Genomic DNA, 22,811 nt, shown 5'->3' on the forward strand with positions numbered 1-22,811 from the left:
AATAGCTGAACGTGGCCATTCAGTTTTTTCAAGACTGTGGGCTCTGTCTACCCCGCAAGGGATATAGACGTGATTATATGTATGTACGTATGTATTAAAAATAATAGGTACATAGGACACTTCAACATCACTTAATAATTGTCATACATTTTGGTTTCACAAAATTGTCGTCAAATAAATTACTTAAAATTAAGTATACTGCCGCTTCCAAAGCGTCAGTGCAGAAGAAGCGGTAAAAAACTGCACCGCAGCATTTTCTTCAACAACGTCAACTTAACAATATCCAAACTTAGAATAGAAATGTTGACGATATAATACATTGTTGTGATATGTGACTTATACGAAATTTAAATAAATTTTTTTTAAGGATTTTCAATTTTATATAGATTTATGTATAAAGCTGGATTTTGATTAAGGTTCAAATCAAACTAAAATTCTTTATGAGATTCCTGCGCCAAGCTCAAGCCAGATTTTGTGACAAGAAACAGAGAATACCTGTCAATGAGGGCGCCACTTGTGCGTTTCTTAAAACAAAAACAAAACGTTATGTCTTATTAAGTTAAAGGGATAGTTATAGTGATTGTCAAATATTAACTGACCAGTTTAAGAAGATGTCTAGTAATAAAACAAGCCATGAATATGACTGACTTCGCGACTTAATAGTATTGAGAATATGCCTAATTTTTACATACATACAATTACGTCTTTATCCCTTGCGCGATAGACAAAGCCAACAATAAAAAAAAGACTGATTTCATACAGGTTGACATTGACATTCAGCTGTTTCGCTCAATGATAGAATAAATGTGAATTAATTAATTAAAATTGGAATGCTTAAATTTTTGTGTAATTATTGGCAGCCCAATATTTTACATACATGCATACATACATATGGTCACGTCTATATCCCTTGCGTCTTGAAAAGACGGCCACGTTCAGCTATTTGGCTTAATGATAGAATTGAGATCCAAATTGTGACAGGTTGCTAGCCTATCGCCTAAAAAGAATCCCAAGTTTGTAAGCCTATCCCTTAGTCGCCTTTTACGACATCCATGAGAAAGAGATGGAGTGGTCCTATTTTTTTTTGTATTGGTGCTGGGAATCATACGGCATCAATACAAAAAAGAATCTAACACTATCATAATATACTGTGGTCTCAAATAGTAACGAGATGATATAAATCTATTGTGTTTGTCGGTCTAGTGTCACTGACACCATAAATTGTTGTTAGTGCCGAGTGCCAATGAATTGATTTGGTTAGGGTTAGTAGCTTGCACGAGTTGTGTCATAAGAATTGAAAGAAGTAAGAAGGCGGCCTCTGTGGTGTAGCGGTAGTCCGCTTGTCTGTGACACCGGGGGTCCCGGGTTCGAATCCCGGTCAGGGCATGATGAGAAACGAACTTTCTCCAATTGGCCTGGGTCTTGGATGTTTATCTATATAAGTATTTATTATAAAATATAGTATCGTTGAGTTAGTATCTCGTAACACAAGTCTCGAACTTACTTCGAGGCTAACCCAATTTGTGTAATTTGTCCCGTATATATTTATTTATTTATTTTATAATTGATTTGGTTAGGGTTAGTAGCTTGCACAAGATGTGTCATAAGAATTGAAAGAAGTAAGGAGGGTTCCGTAATAATCTATACTAATATTATAAAGCTGAAGGCGATGTTAAGAATAGAAAAGGGTATGTTGAGATGGTTCGGTCATGTGGAGAGGATGAATGAAAACAGGTTTACTAAGCAGATACAAGGAGAGTGTGGAGGGAAAGGTCGGAGTGGGAAGACCTAGACGAACGTATCTTGATCAAATTAAGGACGTCCTAGTAAAGGGTCAGGTCAAAAGTACCCGAAACCGCCGAGCTTGCATGAAGAGAGTTATGAATGTGGATGAAGCGAAGGAAGTATGCAGAGATCGTGGCAAGTGGAGAGAGGTAGTCTCTGCCTACCCCCGGAGGGGTAAGACGCGTGTTTTTATGTATGTATGTATGAAGGCGATGTTAAGATGAATGACTTAATCATAGAACTCACAATTCAAGGTATTAGGCTAATAATTAAAGGTAGTTTTATGTGGGCGACAGATTGATACCCGCCTAAAACTACGTTGAATTTTTGCCAATTAATTTTTTTTTACACATCGTATGATATCAAAGTGCGAATATAGAGTGCAGAATTTTGTAATGTTTGTACCGGCAATCACACGTTGAAACTACGCTACGCGCTCTAAGTGAAATGCGACACTTTCAATAACTCTATAATATAAATATAAAATAAATATATACAAGACAAATTACACATATTGAGTCAGACTCGAAGTAAGTTCGAGACTTGTGTCACGAGATACTAACTCAACGATACTATATTTTATAATAAATACTTATATAGATAAACATCCAAGATCCAGGCCAATCGGTAAAAGTTTTTTTCCCATCATCATGCCCTGGCCGGGATTAAAACCCGGGACCTCCGGTGTCACAGACAAGCGTACTACCGTTCTGACTCATTCTCGCGACGTGAAACTTTATAGGGTTAAAGGTCGTGACATAATCTGGGTACTATTGTCCGTATTAGCTATCATGTTTACGACTCAAACAAGGGTTAAATTGGGAGGTATTTCAATTTCGATTCAATTAATTAATTAATCATACCAATGTTTTCTCCGTAATATTAAAATAGTGACAGTGTAATGCGCCGTGTAGTTCCCGGCACCAATACAAAAAATAATAGGACCACTTCATGTCTTTCCTATGGATGTCGTAAAAGGCGACAAAGGGCCCATCCCTTTCAAACTTGGGATTCGATGGGTTAGTAACCTGTCACTATTTGAATCTCAATTCTCTCATTAAGCTAAATAGTTGAACGTGGCCATTCGGTCTTTTTCAAGACTGTTGGCTCTGTCTATGTATTCTCTCGTCCACATTTCTATTCTAAGTATGGATAATTGTGAAGTTGACGTTATTGAAGAAAATGCTGTAGTGTCGTTTGTGACCGGCTATTCTACACTGACGCTTCGGATGCAGTAATAAAGTTGGTTTTAAGTTATTTATTCGAGGTCAAACAAATTTTTTTAACCAAAAGATATAAAATATTTATTAAGTGTTGTTTGAAATATCCCATAATAATTGAAAAAAAAAAAAATTAATTTCGAAATATTTCATTTGCTTAAAATGTTATAAAATCAGTCAACAGTCTTGAAATGACTTATAGGTCACGTTCAACCGTTGGCTTTATGATAGAATTGAGATTCAAATAGTGACAGGTTGCTAGCCTATCGTCTAACTAAAAGATGAATCCCAAGTTTATAAGCCTACATTAACATGTCTATATCCCTTGCGGGGTAGACAGAGCCAATCTGTCGGTATTTTGGTTTGGAAAGACCGAAAATATGTAGCATGTAAGTAGTATATAGCAAATAATAAAAATAAGTTTTTTTCAAACATAGGTGGTCCATAAAAAATTAAGATAAAACAGATAAATTAAGAATAATGTAAGTTTATAATACGGATTATTTATTTTTTATCCTCAAACTAGATTACCGCATGGGTCATGATTTCTCATTACCTTACCCGCCTCTTACGACATCCACGGCACTGAGAACAGAGTATTTCTCCTAAAGCGGCTTACATCCTACTTACAGTCTATTTAATTTAAGTGTCAGCACAAGTTTTTCCGCTTATTACTCCATAAATTCCCGAGTGCAAGTTTAATGGCGTCCCCTTAATTAATTGACAACTTGGCCGGTTGCATAGAACTACAACAGAGTGCCCTTAACTTAGGTTCACATTGGAGGAGTTAGGTGCACAAGATCTTATGCTAAGGTCACGTATTTCAGTTATTCGGCTCTATGATAGAATTGAGATTCAAATAGTGACAGGTTGCTAGACCATCGCCTAAAAAAGAATCCCAAGCTTGTAAGCATATCCCTTAGTCGCCTTTTACGACATCCATGGAAAAGAGATGGAGTGGTCCTATTCTTTTTTTAAACGGTTTTATTTAGCTCACCCCGTTTGTTTTATTTATTCTTGGGTCAAATTTAGTAATTCAAATTTCACCCTCTTCCTGTCAACCGATTAATCTGAAATTTTGTATACACTTTGGATTTTGGTGACAATATAATTATGTTTATTCATTATCATTATAAATCCAAGATGGCGGCCTCTACAAAATGGCGGATAACTTAGGTTTTATCAATCCCATCAACATGGGTATCAAATGAAAGGTCTCAACAAGTAGAATACAATTTACTATTCAAAATTAAAATCTAAGCAGTGGGATAAAATGTAGCCTATGTTACTCCTGAAGGTTAAGTCTATCCCTGTGCCAAATTTCATTCAAATCGGTCCAGTAGTTTTTGAGTTTATTCGTTACAAAAACAAATAAAAATAGGTAAAAAAACTTTTTAAGTTAAACGGTTTTATGTTAAACATACATTGCAATGTTTAATATAAATGTACTAAAAACCAAAAAATAATAAAATAGATACAGTCGTGAGAATTATAAACATATGCATAGACTAGACTAAAATAAAACCGTGGGGCACGTCAATTGTCTACAATCGTTGATTAAAATGTTTGTTTTGTAATGTTACACTATAATTAGGCAGTTGTTCAACCGACAACGATGGACGTGTGATAAGTAGGGCTAGAATGTGGAAACAAGTTAGCAAGCTCGATTAAGCGAGTTTTAGGGTTTCATAATGTTGAGCGAGTAGTACTTTTATCATAAGTTTTGTCGATTAAAGACAAAAAACGAGCAGTGAAACGATTCCTCGCTAGCCAGCAAAATAGTAAGTAATTTGCGCACCGTCTGCGGGCCAACTGCCTAACGACGAATTAAACGATTCTTCTATCGCACATTAAGTCTATAATTTGTAGACAATTGACGTGCCCCACGGTTTTATTTTAGTCTAGTCTATGCATATGTTTATAATTCTCACGACTGTATCTATTTTATTATTTTTTGGTTTTTTGTATTGGTGTTAGTTTATAATACGGATTAATTATTTTTTATTCTTGAACTAACTAACTACATGGTTCATGATTTCTTACTCCTTACTCGCCTCTAACGACATCCGATCACAACATCTCTTCACCATGGATGTCTTAAAAGGCAACTTAAGGGATAGGCTAATAATCTTGGAATTATTCTTTTAGGCGATGGGCTGGCAACCTGTCGCCATTTGAATCTCAATTCCACCATTAAGGCTTTCAGTTTTCGCGAGATGTTGTTTGCGAAATGTTGGCTCTGCCTACCCCATACGGGATAAAGACGTGATTATATATATGTATGTATAAGCACAGCATCATCTATTTTTCTGTAAATTATTATACATAATCAGAAAATAATGTGCGAGTAACTACTCTTCTATTTCACTCGCTTAGTGTGCTTTATGCGGTGGGAAACTTGAGAATTCTGAAAATAGATGACCTCTAAAACTTTTCCAATAGTGTACGCGCGGATTCCCGTTCCCGTCCGCGTTCTCGTGGGAATTTTGGGAAACCTTTTACTGTGTTCTCTAAAGAACTTGTCAGTTTTCAACGAGCTTCAGTTTCTGATGTGAGTTGCCTGTCGCTCATTTCTTGAGACGTACTCTTAGTTAAATTTTCTAAGATACATACATACATACATATAATCACGTCATACATACATATATCCCTTGCGGGGAAGACAGGGCCCAGCCAGTAAATAGTATAATGCAACGCGAACGTTTAATACCAGTTACTTGTTAAATTTTAGTTATAGCTCAATGAAACGATAACAAAAACATAACACACTAATGTGTAACAAGCTTTACATTTGCTAGTTGATCCATGAGCGTCGATAGATCTTTGGATCTAGATCGTTATAGTTATCTGTCTGAAGCTGAGATCAAAATAGGATTTATGATGAGAACATCGATTGATGTTAGATCATTATCCATATTACTTGTCCTACATCTATATCCACACATATATACATAATAAATCCATTTATTCGTCTTTTTATTTATTATACGAGTAATAAGTATTAGTTAATAGCTGTAAATATGTAATACTAGCTGTGCTATACTTCGTCCGCTCGGAACAGTTATTTTGGGCATCATTGAAGCCCAAAAGGATGAATAATTTTTCCCGTTTTTTTCACATTGTCCATTATTTCTTCGCTCCTTATAGTTGCAGCGTGATGTTATATAGCCTAAAGCCTTCCTCGATAAATGGTCTATTCAACACAAAAGAATCAGAATTTTTCAATTCGAACCAGTAGTTCCTGAGATTAGCGCGTTCAAACAAACAAATAAACAAACTCTTCGGCTTTATAATATTAGTATAGATAATGTATGTAATATGCCGTGTGGTTCTCTCTCTAAATAAAAATCCTCTTCCCTTCCCTTGTAGATGGTAAAAGGCAAATAAATTTAGGATTCTTCTTTCAGGCGATGGGCAAGCAACCTGTCACTATTATAATCTAAGTTTCTTCACTAAACTATTTATACTTGCTAACATATAAATAGTTTAGTGATGAGTATACGTGGTAACGGTGACATTAACATTTAAAAAGATTGCCATTTCTGTCTACCATATATAAATATATACATGTATGAATCGAAATATTTAATATAATTCATATAGTGAACGTCACTATTTGAATCACGATTCCATCATTAAGCCGTCCAAATGAACATTTCGGTCCATCCGAGTTGGCTCTGTCTATACCGTAAGGGATAAAAGCGTAATAATTTGTCTATTATAACCCTTTTACCAACCCAACCCTGAGGCTTTTAATCCGAAACTAAGAAATGTTTCATGTACGAGGTATAACATTAAAATGAGAAACAGAACCTCAATTAGTTCAAACACAAATCCTTTAGATGTATTGTCTGCCAAGATAATTTATTACACGGTAAGATTGATGCAAGTTACGACTAATTTATTTCAAAATTAAACCGGCACTAATGCTGAATTACTTGCACGCGATAAGATGTTCTCATGTCTTATGAGACATCTATGGAACTGAATCCATCTCTCTCCCATGGATGATGACTAAGATATAGGCTTACAAACTTGGGATTCTTTTTTAGGCGATGGGTAAGCAACCTGTCACTGTTTGAATCACAATTCTATCATTAAGCCAAAAAGCTGAACGTGGCCTTACAGTCTTTTCAAGACTGTTGGCTTTGTCTACCCCGCAAGGGATATAGACGTGACCATATGTATGTATGTATGTATGATGAGTAAGCAACCTGTCATTATCTGTAAAGAGTGAACTTTGGTGTATAGAGCCAACAGTCTTTTGAGACTGTGGGCTCTATGTACCACGTAATGGACAAAAGCATGATATGTATTTTGACTAAACTTTGCATAGTTATAATGAATAATAAATATAATAATAAATTATTATATAAAATATAATAATAATAAATAATAAAATAAAGATTTTATTACGCCAAAGATACAAGAAGCGTACCTACATTATACTTCAGGCTCATAGTGTCTTGTCTAGATAAGACATTGTCTTATCATGTGTCTGTTGTCCAAGAGTGACTATCCGGATCCGAACGGAATACTCTTCATAATGAGTTTAGTATTTCTTTGTTCTTTCCTATAATTAAATCTACTGGCTAAAGTGGTTTTCTTTAAGACTGGTTACCGTGTGGTTCTCGACACTTAAGAATAGGACCACCCCATCTCTTTCCTATGGATGTCGCAAAAGTCTCAAAAAATTTTTAATGGAATTGAGATTCAAATAGTGACGGGTTGCTAGCCCATCCCCAAAAGAAGAATCCCACGTTTATAAGCCTTTTAATTAGTCGCCATTTACGACATCCATGGGAAGAGATGGAAGAGTTCTATTCTTTTTCAATTGGCGCCGGGAACCACACGGCTCTTGTTTTATCTTTTACGAATTATCGATAGCCAATAGACCCAAGGTTCGAAGCCTCGTTTAATGGTTTATTAATGATGTATTTGAAATTCAGATAGTGATAAATTGATGGCCCAGCGTCATAACTACGAATCTCAAGTTTACAGACATTTCCCTTGATTGACTTTTACAGTGCCGTGTGGATCCCGGCACCAATACAAAAAAGAATAGGACCATTCCATCTCTTTCCCATGGATGTCGTAAAAGGCGACTAAGGGATAGGCTTATAAACTTGGGATTATTCTTTTAGGCGATGTGCTAGCAACCTGTCACTATTTGAATCTCAATTCTATCATTAAGCCAAATAGCTGAACGTGGCCTATTTGTCTTTTCAAGACTGTTGGCTCTGTCTACCGCGCAAGGGATACCGACATGCGATCAAAAAGCCTAACTGTATCTGGCTTTTTTCGGACGCCTGGAAATGCTAAATGTATGAAATAAACACGCTATTATATCCAACATAGCTGGCTCCCCGAGGGTAACTGTAAATTGGCATCATACATTAAGGGTATTGTGATCCAACCATTAACACAATCTCCTGATGAGAAGAACAATAGTTGTGGCACAGAATAAAAGTTGAAACAGAAATGTAGCGTAATTTACAAGCGTTGAGAGATCCACATCTCACTATTAGGACAAAACAATTTAATAAAAGCTTTTTAATTGTTATTGTCCGGGAATTTAGTCACACCGATTTAATTTTACGGTTAACTATTTGTACTCTCCTTAATTTATACACAAATAATGTTGTGTTTTTTAAAAAAAAAATTTAATAAAAGTATATACGGGACATAAGACGCATAAACTTGAGGATTTCTTTAGGTGATAAGCAACCTGTTAATTTATGAATTTATCAATTCCATTGTGGCGACATCTCTACGCTACAAGTCACACTAGCCAATAGCGCGACAATAGGTTGCTAGCCCATCGCCTAGAAAAGAATCACAAGTTTGTAAGCCTGTCCCTTAGTCGCCTTTTACGACATCCATGGGAAAGAGATGGAGTGGTCCTATTCTTTTTTGTATTGGTGCCGGGAACCACACGGCACAGATAGTATGTATTTTATTAATTTGTATATACATACATATGTATGTATGAACATAGACAATTTAGACATTGCAAACAACATAATCATATATACTATATATAATTTACACAGATATCATGTTGGATCTAAATTAGACATGTTAAATCACAATTGTCGATAAAATTAAGGGATGCGGCCGGGAGATAGCTGTGATTGGTTGGCGATTGCATCTCGTGACGTCACAATCTCTGGATTAACAGGAATAAGCTGGATTATCACGTGACATAGGTTAGATAATACATACATACGTACATATAATCACGTCTATATCCCTTGCGGGGTAGACAGAGCCGACAATCTTGTAAAGACTGATAGGCTACGTTCTGCTATTTGGCTTTAAGATAGAATTGAGATTCAAATAGTGACAGGTTGCTAGCCCATCGCCTAAAAAAGAATCCAGAGTATGTAAGCCTATCCCTAAGTCGCCTTTTACGACATCCATGGGAAAGAGATGGAATGGTCCCATTCTTTTTGTATTGGTGCCGGGAACCACACGGCATAGATAGAGACTCTATATAGATAATGCATAGGCATACATATTGAAAAATTAAAAAAAAAAAACATTTCCACTCTTGTCACGAGGGTTGTGTGTTTTGTATTATACATACATACAGACATAAAATCACGCCTCTTTCTTGTTGTATTTCATGTTTATTGTATTATGTTTAAACATTTATTTACCTTCCTCTGCACCAACGCCAATGTCCTGTTTGGTTTCCTTCCACCCAAAGGTTGACTGGAAGAGATTGCATCAGCGATAAGTCCGCCTTTGTACCATCTCTGTCTGTTTTGTGCTATTTTGTATGTTTTACTCTTATGGTGCAATAAAGAGTTTTATCTATCCATCTCTCTTCATGCAAGCTCTCTTCAGTTTCGATTACTCTTGGCCTGACTCATTATTCTGGAGAGGAGCCCGGGGTATGCCTTTGATCGTCCTGAATTGGGCGAGTCAGGTTTTTGCACGAAGCGACTCCCGTCTGACCTCTGCAACCTTATTATGTAAACCTAACCCGTATTGGTTCGATCATGTTTACACATCCAGTTGCCTGAATGTGCAGGTTTCCTCGCGATGTTTTCCCTCACCGTAAGAGAGAGAGACTATATCACCTTTCTATAAACCTATATAAATGATCTGCTGAACGAATTAAGCTCAGGGAACCCTAAAAATCAATGTCCCCTTTGACACATTTCTAAGCGCCGCTGAAAATTGAATCCCAAACCACTGTCGAACTAAAATTCCATCAAGTTTAATTAAGCCGATAAGTACTGGGCGCCATTAATTTGGCCGCAAAATAAACGGCTCTCATTAACCAGGAACCATCATTTGTATCCGTCAGCGGTGTCCAGAATAAAAAAATGTCTTTTTTTACGGTACGCCATTGATTGATTGGTCCGCCTGAAATATAATACTTTTTTATCACGGTTTACTGTGTCATCGTGATTCCGCGGTTTGGTATTTGAAAGTTACATACATACATACATTATGGTCACGTCTATATCCCTTGTGGGGTAGACAGAGCCAAAAGTCTTGAACAGACTGAACAGCTATTTCGTTCAATGATAGAATTGAAATTCAAAAAGTGACAGGTTGCTAGCCCATCGCCTAAAAAAAGAATTCCAAGTTTGTAAGCCTATCCCTTAGTCGCCGTTTACGACATCCATAGGAAAGAGATGGAGTGGTCCTATTCTTTTTTGTACTGGTGCCGGGAACCACACGGCACAGTACACATGGTATTTGAAAGTTGGGTGGAGAAAGTTATGTTCCGGCGATATCATGGGTTCGATTCACGGTTACTGAGCGTCGATGGTCGAATTGGTAAAGTGGCTGGTTAAAATGCGCGATGCGAAGAAAGGAACAGCTTCGAATCCCACCTCGGTCATGTTTTTGAAGTTATGTGTGACGATTTGATTGAACTATGAATAAAAATTAAGCCTATTTTGAAACTTAAGATTCTTCTTTTAGGCGATGAGCCAGCAACCTGTCACTATATCAATCTCAATTCTATCATTAAGCAAAACAGCTTGACGTGGCCTATCAGTCTTTTTAAGACTGTGGGCTCTGTCTACCCCACAAGGGATACAGACGTTATTATATGTATGTACGTATGAATAGAAAAAAATATTATGTTATCGTTAGAAACAAATTTGTGTAGTTAGTGAAAAGAAATTGAAAGGAAAAATGCTGACCGGCTATATTTTTGTTTCAGTGTTACTGAGAAACGAGACACAGACATACTCACGTGCTGTTATAAACATCTGTGACTAGTAAGTTATTATTAAAATAATTTTTTTTAAGTAATAAAAACCATTCTCTATTATTATGTATGCTAAATATGTGTAAATGTATACTAATATTTTAGTTTAAACTAGCTTTTGCCCGCGACTTCGTTTGCCGTTAAAGTTCACTGACACGGAAGCCCTCAAGGATGAACAATTTTTACTGTTTTTTTCACATTTTCCATTATTTCTACGCTCCTAAAAGTTGCAACGTGATGTTTTATAGCGTAAAGCCTTCCTCGATAAATGGTCTATTTAACGCAAAAATAATTTTTTAATTCGAACCAGTAGTCCCTGAGATTAGCGCGTTCAAACAAACAAACAAACTCTTCAGCTTTATAATATTAATACAGATTTAGAATCCAAATCATTCGCTTCATTGTTATCGCGGCACAAACAAACAAAAATAACATAAATACACATACATATATATAACAAATGTTTTACGCCCCACGAGTCACAGAACAATAAAAAGGTAAGATAAGTCACATGCAAAGTTGAATCGGTAAAAGGCAAAATTACGCCAACATTAGCCTTACATTATAATTAATGAATATATGTATCTACAACGATATAACATGCCGTGTGGTTCCCAGCACCAGTACAAAAAACAATAAGACCACTCCATCTCTTTCTCGTGGATGTTGTGAAAGGCGACTAAAGGATAGGCTTGCAAACTTGAGATTCCTTTTTTTAGGCGATGGGCTAGCAACCTGTCACTATTTGAATCTCAATTCTATCATTAAGCCAAATAGCCGAGCGTGGCCTTTCAGTCTTGAAAAGACTGTTGGCACTGTCTACCCCACAAGGGATATAGACGTGACCATATGTATGTATATATGTATGTATGTACAACGATATAACATTTACACCCTTATCTCAACACAATAGAGGTGACAAAGAACATCGAATTAATTCATTCTTTTGTCGACCAATCCAATTCGGGACGCCCGTCCCTTTGACGGGCCAGGTCGTGAAAAATTGGACCTCCAAGGGTTGAAATGGGATATAGTGATAAGAAAAACAGTGTTAGGAAATCTTTATTTAGGCACAAAAGAAGCGTCATTATGTTGTCATGTTTTAGAGATATAAATGATTTAATTTGGAATTCTATAGAAATATAAATATACTAGCTTTCCGCCCGCGGCTTCGCCCACGTGTAATTCGGTTATATATAGCGTTTTTTAATGATCTCGACAGGGCTTTTTCTTCCACAGGCTGAAATCTTGTTACAACTGGAATTAAATATAGCCTGTGTTACTCAGGGATGATGTAGCTTTCTAATGGTGAATGTTTGAAATCGATTCAGTAGTTTCGGAGTTTATCGATTACATGTGTAAACAAACAAACATATAAAAAAATAGAGGGAAATCAAGGGCAAACCTCAAATTTACAGGCAATTACGTTTTTGACAATTTCATAGATCTGTTTAAGTATTTGCGTTTGATAGTCATCATCCCATGTGAATGAGCTGATGATGGAAGGTACAACTCCTCAATGGTTAGGAGTTGAAAGAAAATTCTTACGAAGTTATACGTACATGTGAGGCTATTAGGTTGACCTGATAATAAAAAGTAAATCTCATTAACGTTAAGAATTTAGGTGAAAATGGATGCGGACAAATTTCGTCTCTTCACTTGTTTCCTTTTAGCTGTTTGTATGGGTAGTGTTAACACAAAATAGGGATTTAAAGGCGTGATGTTATTAATGTTATGCATGTATGTACATAATTATGTATGTTATTATGTATGTTAAAGAGACGACTGAAAGTTGTCATACAAAGTTTTTTTTTTTAAGGATGGGAAGTCATCAAATGACCTCTCCCGCTCTGGGTGGAACGGAAGGGAGTGTCAGACTTTTACTGACTAAAACCCACCTCGTTCCTTCAGTTGCCCTTTGCGTTCCGGGGCCACGGTATCTCGTTAGAACTTTCCCGCAGCCCCGGCTCAGTTATCCCGTTTCCCCCCCTTGGGGGTTGACATTTCAAAAATCCCTTCTTAGTGCTCACTTATGTTACTAAAGGAACCTCTGTTCAAAATCTCAGACTCCTATACCGAGCGGTTTCGGCTGTGCGTTAATAAATCAGTCACCCAATCGCACCCCCTAAATCACGATTGGAGGGTAGTTTGAAAAAACTTATAATGTCAAACATATTAACTTGCCTATGTACGTGTTCATGCCAAGTTTCAAGTTTATAAACCCAAGGAATAAGATTTTTCATAGAAACGTTTTTACCCCTTTTCCCCTTCCCTTGGGGGTTGAATTTCCAAAAATCCTTTCTTAGTGCTCCCCTACATATCCCAAGGAATCTACATTCCAAATTTCAGCTGTCTACGACCAGTAGTTTCGACTGTGCGTTGTCTGTCAGTCAGTCACTCAGTAACGGAAGAGTTTTATATATATAGATAAAAGAGGAAAGTGAATGCCGTGTGGTTCCCGGCACCAATTTAAAAAAATAATAGGACCAATCCAGCTCTTTCTCATGGCTTATAAATTTGGGATTTCTTTTTTTTTTGGGGGGATGAACTAGCAACCTGTCACTATTTGAATCTCAACTCTATCATGAAGCAAAAAAGTTGCAGTCATTTCAAGTCTGTTAGCTCTGTCTACTCCTCAAAGGATTTAGACGTGATTATATGTATGTAATGTATGTATGAATATGACGTGATTATATGTATGTATTGTTATACATACATATAATCACGTCATACATTCTTTTTATAGTCTAGATTAGTGTTATACTTAAAAGAACTAAGTGTAAGAGCAGGTCTCGTATCTCGGGGGAGGTTATTCCAAAGCTAAATGTAATTGTGAATGTTAACACAGTATAGTTAATATTGCGTTTTTATGATAAAAAATATTCGCAAACTTAATGCATAAATATATTCCCGCCTCAATATGTTCGCCACACGTATTTCATTTAGAAAAGTTTGCGAGTTTAATACACTAAAGTTAACCTATAAACAATCTTCCTATTCTTTTTAGTATTAGTGCCGGGAACCACACGCCACTTATACAAAATTGAGAGTAATAATAATATTAGTAAGGAATTAATAAGTCCCAGAGGCGTTCTAGGTAAATATTCGACATTACTTCGTTAAAGAGATAATACTTTGAATATCCAGCTGTAAGAAAATAGGGTATCGGAAATTGCCAACTAGTTCTTGCCCCGGACTTTGTTTCAGTAATTCCCAATTTTGAAAATAAATCTATTTTATTTTATTCTAACCGGCATTTACATATTTATGTACATATATGTAAATGCTGTTAGAATAGAATAAAATAGATTTATTTTCAAAATTGGATACAAGGTATCACATATTGACGTCACATCACTTAAATCTAATTATAACTACTACCGCTTCCAAAGCGCCTGTGTAGAAGAAGCGGCGGAACAAACCACACTGCAGCATTGCCACCGGACGTCAATTTACAAATATAGATCTCTTAAATCTAAATCGTGGACGAATGCACATTGTCTACATCAAAAAATATGAATGAATCCTAACTAATATTATAAATGCGAAAGTAAGTTTGTTTGTTTGTTTGTTTGTTTTCTTTTCACGCAATATGTACACAACCAATCTTCTTGAAATTTCGCATATATATAGTTCAGAGTATGGAGAAGGACATAGGGTACCTTTTTTTCTGAAAACAACAATCGTTCCCGTGGGATTAGCGAAAAACCTGTGCACTCTTACGTAGATGGCGCTAAATGCGCAGAGTGAATTTTGAATCAATGGAGATACAATTTGGCAGAATGTCAGATGGAGACGTCTGCTAAGAATTTATAACTTTGCAACATAATCACTAGATGGCGCTAAATGCGCGGAGTGAGTTTTGAATCAATGGAGATACAATTTGGCTGAATGTCAGATTATGACTTGGAGACGTCTGCTAAGAATTTATAACTTTTTTATAAGTTCGGGACATAATCACTAGATGGCGACTGCGTGTATTTTTAATCGCGCTATGCATATTTTCTCATCAGATCATAAGAGGGACACTGATTCCGCTCGCGCAAGTTAACTATATCATTTGGTTTTGCTTACTGATGATTAATAATTTTGATCGTTTCGTTCATTTCAGTGGTTGTTCCCTTTAAATAGATAAGCTTCGCTTCGCTTGCTAAATTAAATAAAAAAACTTGATATTGTTTCGGTATCGGTAGTGGTATATGCTGTTGCTAAAGTTTGTATATTTTTTCGGTAGATAGGTAGGTAGGTTAGTACTAATTATTATTTAAGTTTTAAATTCTTTTTCACATTGAAATGCCTCGCAGACGTAAGTCAAACTTAGCCAGGAGCACATCGCAAGCCCGGGCAGCAAAAGTTGCTCGATCACAAGAATCCTCGGTTCACGCCGAAATAAGAAGGCAAGAACAGGCAGCACGACAACATAATTTAAGAGCTAATGAGACGCCTCTTGAAAGCCAACATCGCTTGGAGGACCAAGTTGATCGTCAGAGAGCTTTGAGACAAGCAGAATCCTCCCTGCAAACCCAGTTCCGCTTGGAGGAACAAGCCGAGCGGCAGAGAGTTTTGAGAGCTGTTGAATCGCCACATGAAAGGCAGATACGCCAAGATGAACAAGCTCAACGTCAAGCTATTTTAAGAGCAAATGAGACGCCTCTTGAATTGCAACATCGCTTGGAGGCACAAGCCCAACGGCAGGTGATCATTAGAGGGACAGAAACTCCTGAACAGTCGCAGGCCAGAAGAAAACGTATTTCAGAAATTCAAACCGAACGTCGTCGTACTTTTATGCGTCATAATTGGTCCGTATTTAATAATGCTGGATTTGAATACGATACTTCAATTGATTACAAAACTCATACTTCACTTATTCTTGGATCCATGGAAAAAATATGCCGGTTTTGTAATGCTTTAAAATGGAAGGATGAAACTCCAGGGATGTGTTGTTCCAATGGCAAAGTGTCTCTCGACCTACTTGGAGAACCAGAGGAACCGCTCAAAACACTTTATTTAAGTAATACAGATGAATCGCGGCGATTTTTGAAAATAATCAGAAAGTACAATTCCTGTTTCCAAATGACATCTTTTGGTGTAGATAAGGAGATAAGAATGCCTGGATTTTCACCTACATTTACAGTACAAGGCCAAATATATCATCGAATTGGTTCACTTTTTCCAACAGATAATGCACAGCACGTATTTCTGCAAATATATTTCATGGGAAATGAAGAAAATGAAGTAAACCGTCGTTGTCAGTATATTCAGGGAGTTAAAAGAGAAATAGTTTTAAAAATTCAAAGAGTATTACGTAGCCATAACATGCTCATAAATACTTTTCAAACCGCAATAGAAAGATGGCCACAAGAGGACTATAAAGTAGTTATCCATGCTGATCGAACGCCGCGCGGCCAACATGAGAGACGCTTTAATGAACCGACAATAAATGAAGTAGCTGCCGTTGTAAGAGGCGATCAGTATTCCTCACGAGACATCGTGTTACGAGCCCGCGATAGGACACTCACACGTGTAGCCGACACTCATCAATTTTATGATGCTTTGCAGTACCCATTAATTTTTACCAAAGGACAGTCTACGTATAATTTTGATATTCCTCTCTTTAATCCAGCTACAAAACAGCCTGTTCCTAATAAAAAAGTATCTTGCATGGCCTTTTACGCTTTCTACATAATGCTGAGAAATAATGACTTTAATCTCCTTTTACGAACAAGACAGATTTTTCATCAATTTTTGGTTGACATGTACATCAAAGTAGAGAGTGAACGACTTCGTTATATTTCTTTAAACCAGCAAAAATTACGAGCTGAAAACTATATTCATCTTCAAGATGCGATTAGCACGGATGGTAATATCAATCCTAATAATTTAGGCCGAATGGTTATCCTTCCATCTACTTTTGTGAATAGTCCCCGTTACCTGCATGAATACACACAGGACGCTTTTGTCTATGTGCGCACTTACGGCAGGCCTGATTTATTCGTGACTTTTACCTGCAATTCATCTTGGAATGAAATTAAAGATAATATTATGGCCGGACAAAGTCCTGCTGACCGACATGACATAGTTGCCCGTGTGTTTCGTTTAAAAGTCTCAAAGCTGATCAATGTTATTACAAAAGGGAAAATATTTGGAGACGTCCAATGCTATATGTATTCCATTGAATGGCAAAAAAGAGGCCTGCCACACGTACATGCTCTTATTTGGTTGAAAGAAAAATTGCGTCCCAATCAAATAGATAAGATAATAAGTGCTGAGATTCCAGATCCAGAACAAGATAAAGATTTGTACGATACCATAGTTAGGAGCATGGTTCATGGTCCCTGTGGAGCAAGCAATCCATCATCCTCTTGCATGAAAAATGGAAGATGTACAAAAAACTTTCCCCGAGAGTTGCTAATGGAAACAGTGCATAATGAAAAGGGTTATCCATTGTATAGACGTAGAGCACCCGAAGATGGAGGAAGAAGTGCTACAGTTGGAGGTCGCATTATCAATAATAGTTGGATTGTGCCATATTCACCCATTATGTGTAAGATATTTAATGCCCACATAAATGTAGAAGCCTGTAACTCTGTTCGCGCCATTAAATACATTTGTAAATACATAAATAAGGGTAGTGATCAGGCTATTTTCAATTTACGAAACGAAGATGTATCGCAGCCACTTAATGAAGTGGAAACCTATCAAGCGGGTCGATATGTCAGTAGTAATGAGGCAGCGTGGCGACTTCTTGGTTTTCCGTTGCATGAAAGATATCCAACTGTTACTCATCTAGCTGTTCATTTAGAAAACGGACAGCGTGTGTTCTTCAATGAAAGCAATTTTCAGGAAAGGATTTCTTCACCCCCTAAAACTACTTTAACTGCCTTTTTCCAACTTTGTCAAAGAGATAATTTTGCTAAAACATTAATGTATTGCGAAGTGCCCCGTTATTATACATGGAAAACCTCAAGTAAGGAATGGAAGCGCCGCATTCAAGGAACGCCTGTAGAAAACTGGCCTGGGATTAAATCGTCAGAAGCTCTCGGTCGTGTCTATACCGTCCATGTAACGAACTTTGAATGCTTTTGTTTGCGTATGTTATTACACCATATTAGAGGCCCAACAAGTTACAAAGATCTGAAAGTTGTTAATGGTCTGGAATGCAGTACTTACAGAGAAGCATGTGAAGCTCTAAGTCTTTTAGAGAATGATAACCATTGGGATGAAACTATGGAGGAAGCGGTACAATGCCGATCACCAGACAAAATCAGAGAACTATATGCGACTCTAATATCATGTTGTGGCCTTTCCAATCCTCAAAATCTTTGGAATAAATACAAAGAGCACATGGCAGATGATATTTTACGACGATTACAGCAGACACATACAGAAATAAGTTTTAATGACCACATTTATAATGAAGCTCTGATCAAAATTGAAAACAAGGTTATAGCAATGTCGGGAAAGAAACTACAAGATTTTGGAATGGTAAGCCCACAAAGAGTATATGACAATGACTTAGACGACGATATAGTTCGGGAATTAAACTATGATATTAATGTATTACAACAACAAGTCAACGAGTTAGTCCCTCAACTACTTCCAGAACAGAGTCAAATTTATCAACGAGTGTTCAATCAAATCGAGTCAGGAAATGGTGCACTCTTTTTTCTCGATGCTCCAGGAGGCACTGGAAAAACCTTTTTATTAAATCTTTTATTAGCGTCTATTAGAAAAGACCAAAAAATTGCTGTTGCTGTTGCTTCTTCTGGCATCGCCGCCACATTACTTAATGGCGGGCGCACTGCACATTCTGTATTAAAATTGCCTTTAAATCTTGCACAAGAAGAATCCCCTATCTGCAATTTCAGCAAAAACAGCTCACGCGGTATAATGCTGAAACAATGTAAGCTTTTGGTATGGGATGAAAGCACGATGGCTAACAAAAAAGCTGTAGAGGCCTTAAACAGGACTCTTCAGGATTTGAGAGACAGTACAGATATTATGGGAGGAATGGTAGTTTTGCTTGCAGGTGACTTTAGGCAGACTTTGCCAGTGATCCAAAGGGGTACACCGGCAGACGAAATCAAAGCCTGTCTAAAATCGTCCAGATTATGGCCAGCAGTTAAAAAATTTAGTCTTACAACGAATATGAGAGTACACCTCTATAATGACGCAGATGCGAGACAATATGCAGATAATCTAATAAAAATTGGCGATGGACTCATGCATACAGACAGTGAAGGTTACATTTCGCTCACTCAGGATTTCTGCAGTTTGGTAGAAAATGTGGAGGAGCTCATTGCCAAAGTTTATCCGGATCTGCAACAGAATTTACATGACGATGCCTGGCTATGTGCAAGAGCTATTCTTGCGCCAACAAACGACACTGTGAACATAGTCAATGTCAATATTTTAAATGAGATTCAAAGTGAATCAAAACTATATTTGTCCATTGACACAATCGTCGACCCAGAACAGAGCACTTCGTATCCAGCTGAGTTTTTGAACTCGCTTGAACTTTCAGGTGTTCCATCGCATAAGATAAATTTAAAGGTAGGTGTACCTATCATGCTGATGCGAAATTTAGATGCTCCCCGTCTATGCAATGGAACTAGGCTTAGGGTAATTCAATTAGGGCAAAATATAATTGGCGCCACTATTTTAACAGGTGTAGGTAAAGGGGAAAGTGTAATGATACCTCGAATTCCAATAATCCCCACTGATTTGCCTTTTCAATTTAAAAGGGTACAGTTTCCCATAAAGCTAAGTTTCGCCATAACCATTAACAAAGCCCAAGGGCAAACATTGCAAGTTGCGGGAGTGCATCTGGAAAAGCCATGTTTCTCCCATGGGCAGCTATATGTAGCCTGTTCGCGTGTATCCAGTCCACGAAATTTGTTTATTTTGGCACCAAATGGAAGAACAAACAATGTTGTGTATAGCAGCGTACTTAAATAATTCTCAGTTTACATACATACATATGGTCACGTCTACATCCCTTGCGGCGTAGACAGAGCCAACAGTCTTGAAAAGATTAAATGGCCACGTTCAGCTATTTAGCTTAATGATAGAATTGAGATTAAAATAGTGACAGGTTGCTAGCCCATCGCCTAAATAAGAATCTTAAGTTTATAAGCCTATCCCTTAATCGCCTTTTACGACATCCATAGGAAAGAGATGGAGTGGTCATATTCTTTTTTGTATTGGTGCCGGGAACCACACGGAATAACCAATTGTATACTCTCATAACAAATTATCCCAATCCCATTCTAATATGGAGAAAAAACTGTTTCCATGGGATGCCACGCGGGCGAAGCCGCGGGTAAAAGCTAGTGTAAAACTATAATAATCATGTCAATACGAATATTTCATCAAATAAATAAAGTTGCGTTCTCACCCCTAGGGAAGGGGAGCCCGGGGTGCGCCTGTGACCTCGATCCTAGATTGGGTGGGTCAGGATTAGTGTTGCCAATTGATAGTCCAATATCCATAGAAATTAATTGATTATTAAAAAAAAAGGACATTTATTTCAGGCTACTGATAGGCCCATAATACACAAGAAATTATTATAACTCATCTGTAATGCTATTTTGTGTGCTACCTTTTTGATTATAGATTTTCCATTACATTTTGGTTGATTGGAAGAAATCCCACTCGAAATAAGTCCGCCATTGTACATATTATTTTAAATACAATTACTGTTCTGTAATTTGTTACATTTATTTTTAAATAAGGAGTTTACAAATAAACAATCAATGTATTTACAGAAAAGAGTCAGAGAGAGATTGGTGTATGGAGAAATACTATTGTATTATTACCGTCCTAATTGGCTTAAATAAATGCCCGCGGTAACATTTAAAAAATAATAATAAATATGTATATACGGGACAAATAACACAAATTGAGTTAACCTCGAAGTAAGTTCGAGACTTGTGTTACGAGATACTAACTCAACGATACTATATTTTATAAAAAATACTTATATAGATAAATATCCAAGACAAATCAGAAAAAGTTCTTTTCACATCATGCCCTGGCCGGGATTCGAACCCGGGACCTCCAGTTCCACAGACAAGCGTACTACCGCTGCGCCACAGAGGCCGTCAATCATTTGAAACATTTGAATCTATATATCTCTTTTTAACTCAGGCACCTTAACCGTTCCATCGCTGACGCTCTCATTACACGTACCCTTGTACAAAAATTTGCCCGTTTCAAACCGTACTCCAACGTAAGCCTTGTAATCCGCTATAAATTATTAAGCACCAAACATTTACATTCGGACGAGCATAATTAGACCCACCTGCCTTTTCTTGGGTTATGATACGGCTAATAAGTTTGCGAGGCAACTCGGGAATTTTATTAAATTAATCCCTGAATAAACACGGTTGAATTGTAGGGTTGATATCGTTAGCATGAACGGGGTTATGAATTCGGATGAAGCGAAATAAGTAAGATGTAGTCTCTGACTACCCTTCCGAGAAAGAGGAGTGATTTTACGTACGCACAAGTTTGGAGTTTTAGAAGGCTTATTAATTCATTAATGTTCAAACATCCTTGTTAGGAATAAGGCATCAGGTCTTATATTCCTTCTCTTTTTATCCATTCGGTTTAGTTAAGAATAAGAGAGAGAGAGAGAGAAGGGAGATGAAACAATTTTTTTTAAATAATACGTGTATTAAAGCGCATGTAACGTACCTTATTTTTCCTTGGACGTTATATTATTTATAGTATTCTACTAAAATCTGTCAGGGGCTTCTTCTCTTCTTGTCTCTGGGTCGGACCGCGGAGGGATTAGGTTAAGGTTTAACCGTAAATGTAGGATTCGGTGCCAATAGACCATCTTTGAACATGACTCTTAAAAAAAAAACATGGCGCCGGTTGATCAGCTGATCGTGATGACTGTCAAAAAGTCGTATCCCGCCAAAATTGTAACCTATAAAAAATTAAAAATTACCATTGCCGGCAAAATTCAAGATTATTAAAAAAATATAAGATTAGTTTTTAGTTTGCGCGTCATATACGGGCGTTTGATACGATTTGACCCGGATAAGTGAGAAAGAGAAAGGTTATTACATCCTGTAGGCCCGGGTATTGGCCATATTGAAAGCCGGTGTGGATTTGATCCATTTGCTGGCAAGTGGCTGCGCGGCCGACGTCATCGGGTCGCGTAAATAGAGCACAGTCGGAGACACAAGTGGTTTATTTATTTATTTTATTAAATAAATCTCAATTCTATCGTTTAGCCAAATAGCTGAACGTGGCTATTCAGTCTTTTCAAGACTTTTGCTCTGTCTACCCCGCAAGGGATATAGACGTGACCATATGTATGTATGTAAAATAAGTATTTATTTATTTATGTAAATAGATAGGTAGATAAAACTCTTTATTGCACCATAAGAGTCAAACATACAAAACAACATAAAACAGATAGAGATGGCACAAAGGCGCTGTACATATACATATATTGACGTCTATATTCCTTGCGGGATAGACGAAGCCAAAGTCTTGATGATTGATACATACATACATAAAGTCACGTCTATATCCCTTGCGGGGTAGACGAAGCC

The 22,811-nt window shown here is 37.1% G+C and overlaps 1 long non-coding RNA gene across 1 annotated transcript in view; it reads left to right on the forward strand.

The window, feature by feature from the left end:
• LOC132903260 (uncharacterized) overlaps positions 1-22,811 on the forward strand; it is an 87,517-nt gene that overhangs the window by 21,937 nt on the left and 42,769 nt on the right. The window contains exon 2 of the long non-coding RNA XR_009657358.1: positions 11,194-11,251. This is a non-coding gene — a long non-coding RNA (uncharacterized LOC132903260). The remainder of the gene's footprint in view (positions 1-11,193; positions 11,252-22,811) is intronic.

Source organism: Amyelois transitella, chromosome 23 (genome assembly GCF_032362555.1).
Source record: "Amyelois transitella isolate CPQ chromosome 23, ilAmyTran1.1, whole genome shotgun sequence".
NCBI classification, from domain to species: domain Eukaryota; kingdom Metazoa; phylum Arthropoda; class Insecta; order Lepidoptera; family Pyralidae; genus Amyelois; species Amyelois transitella.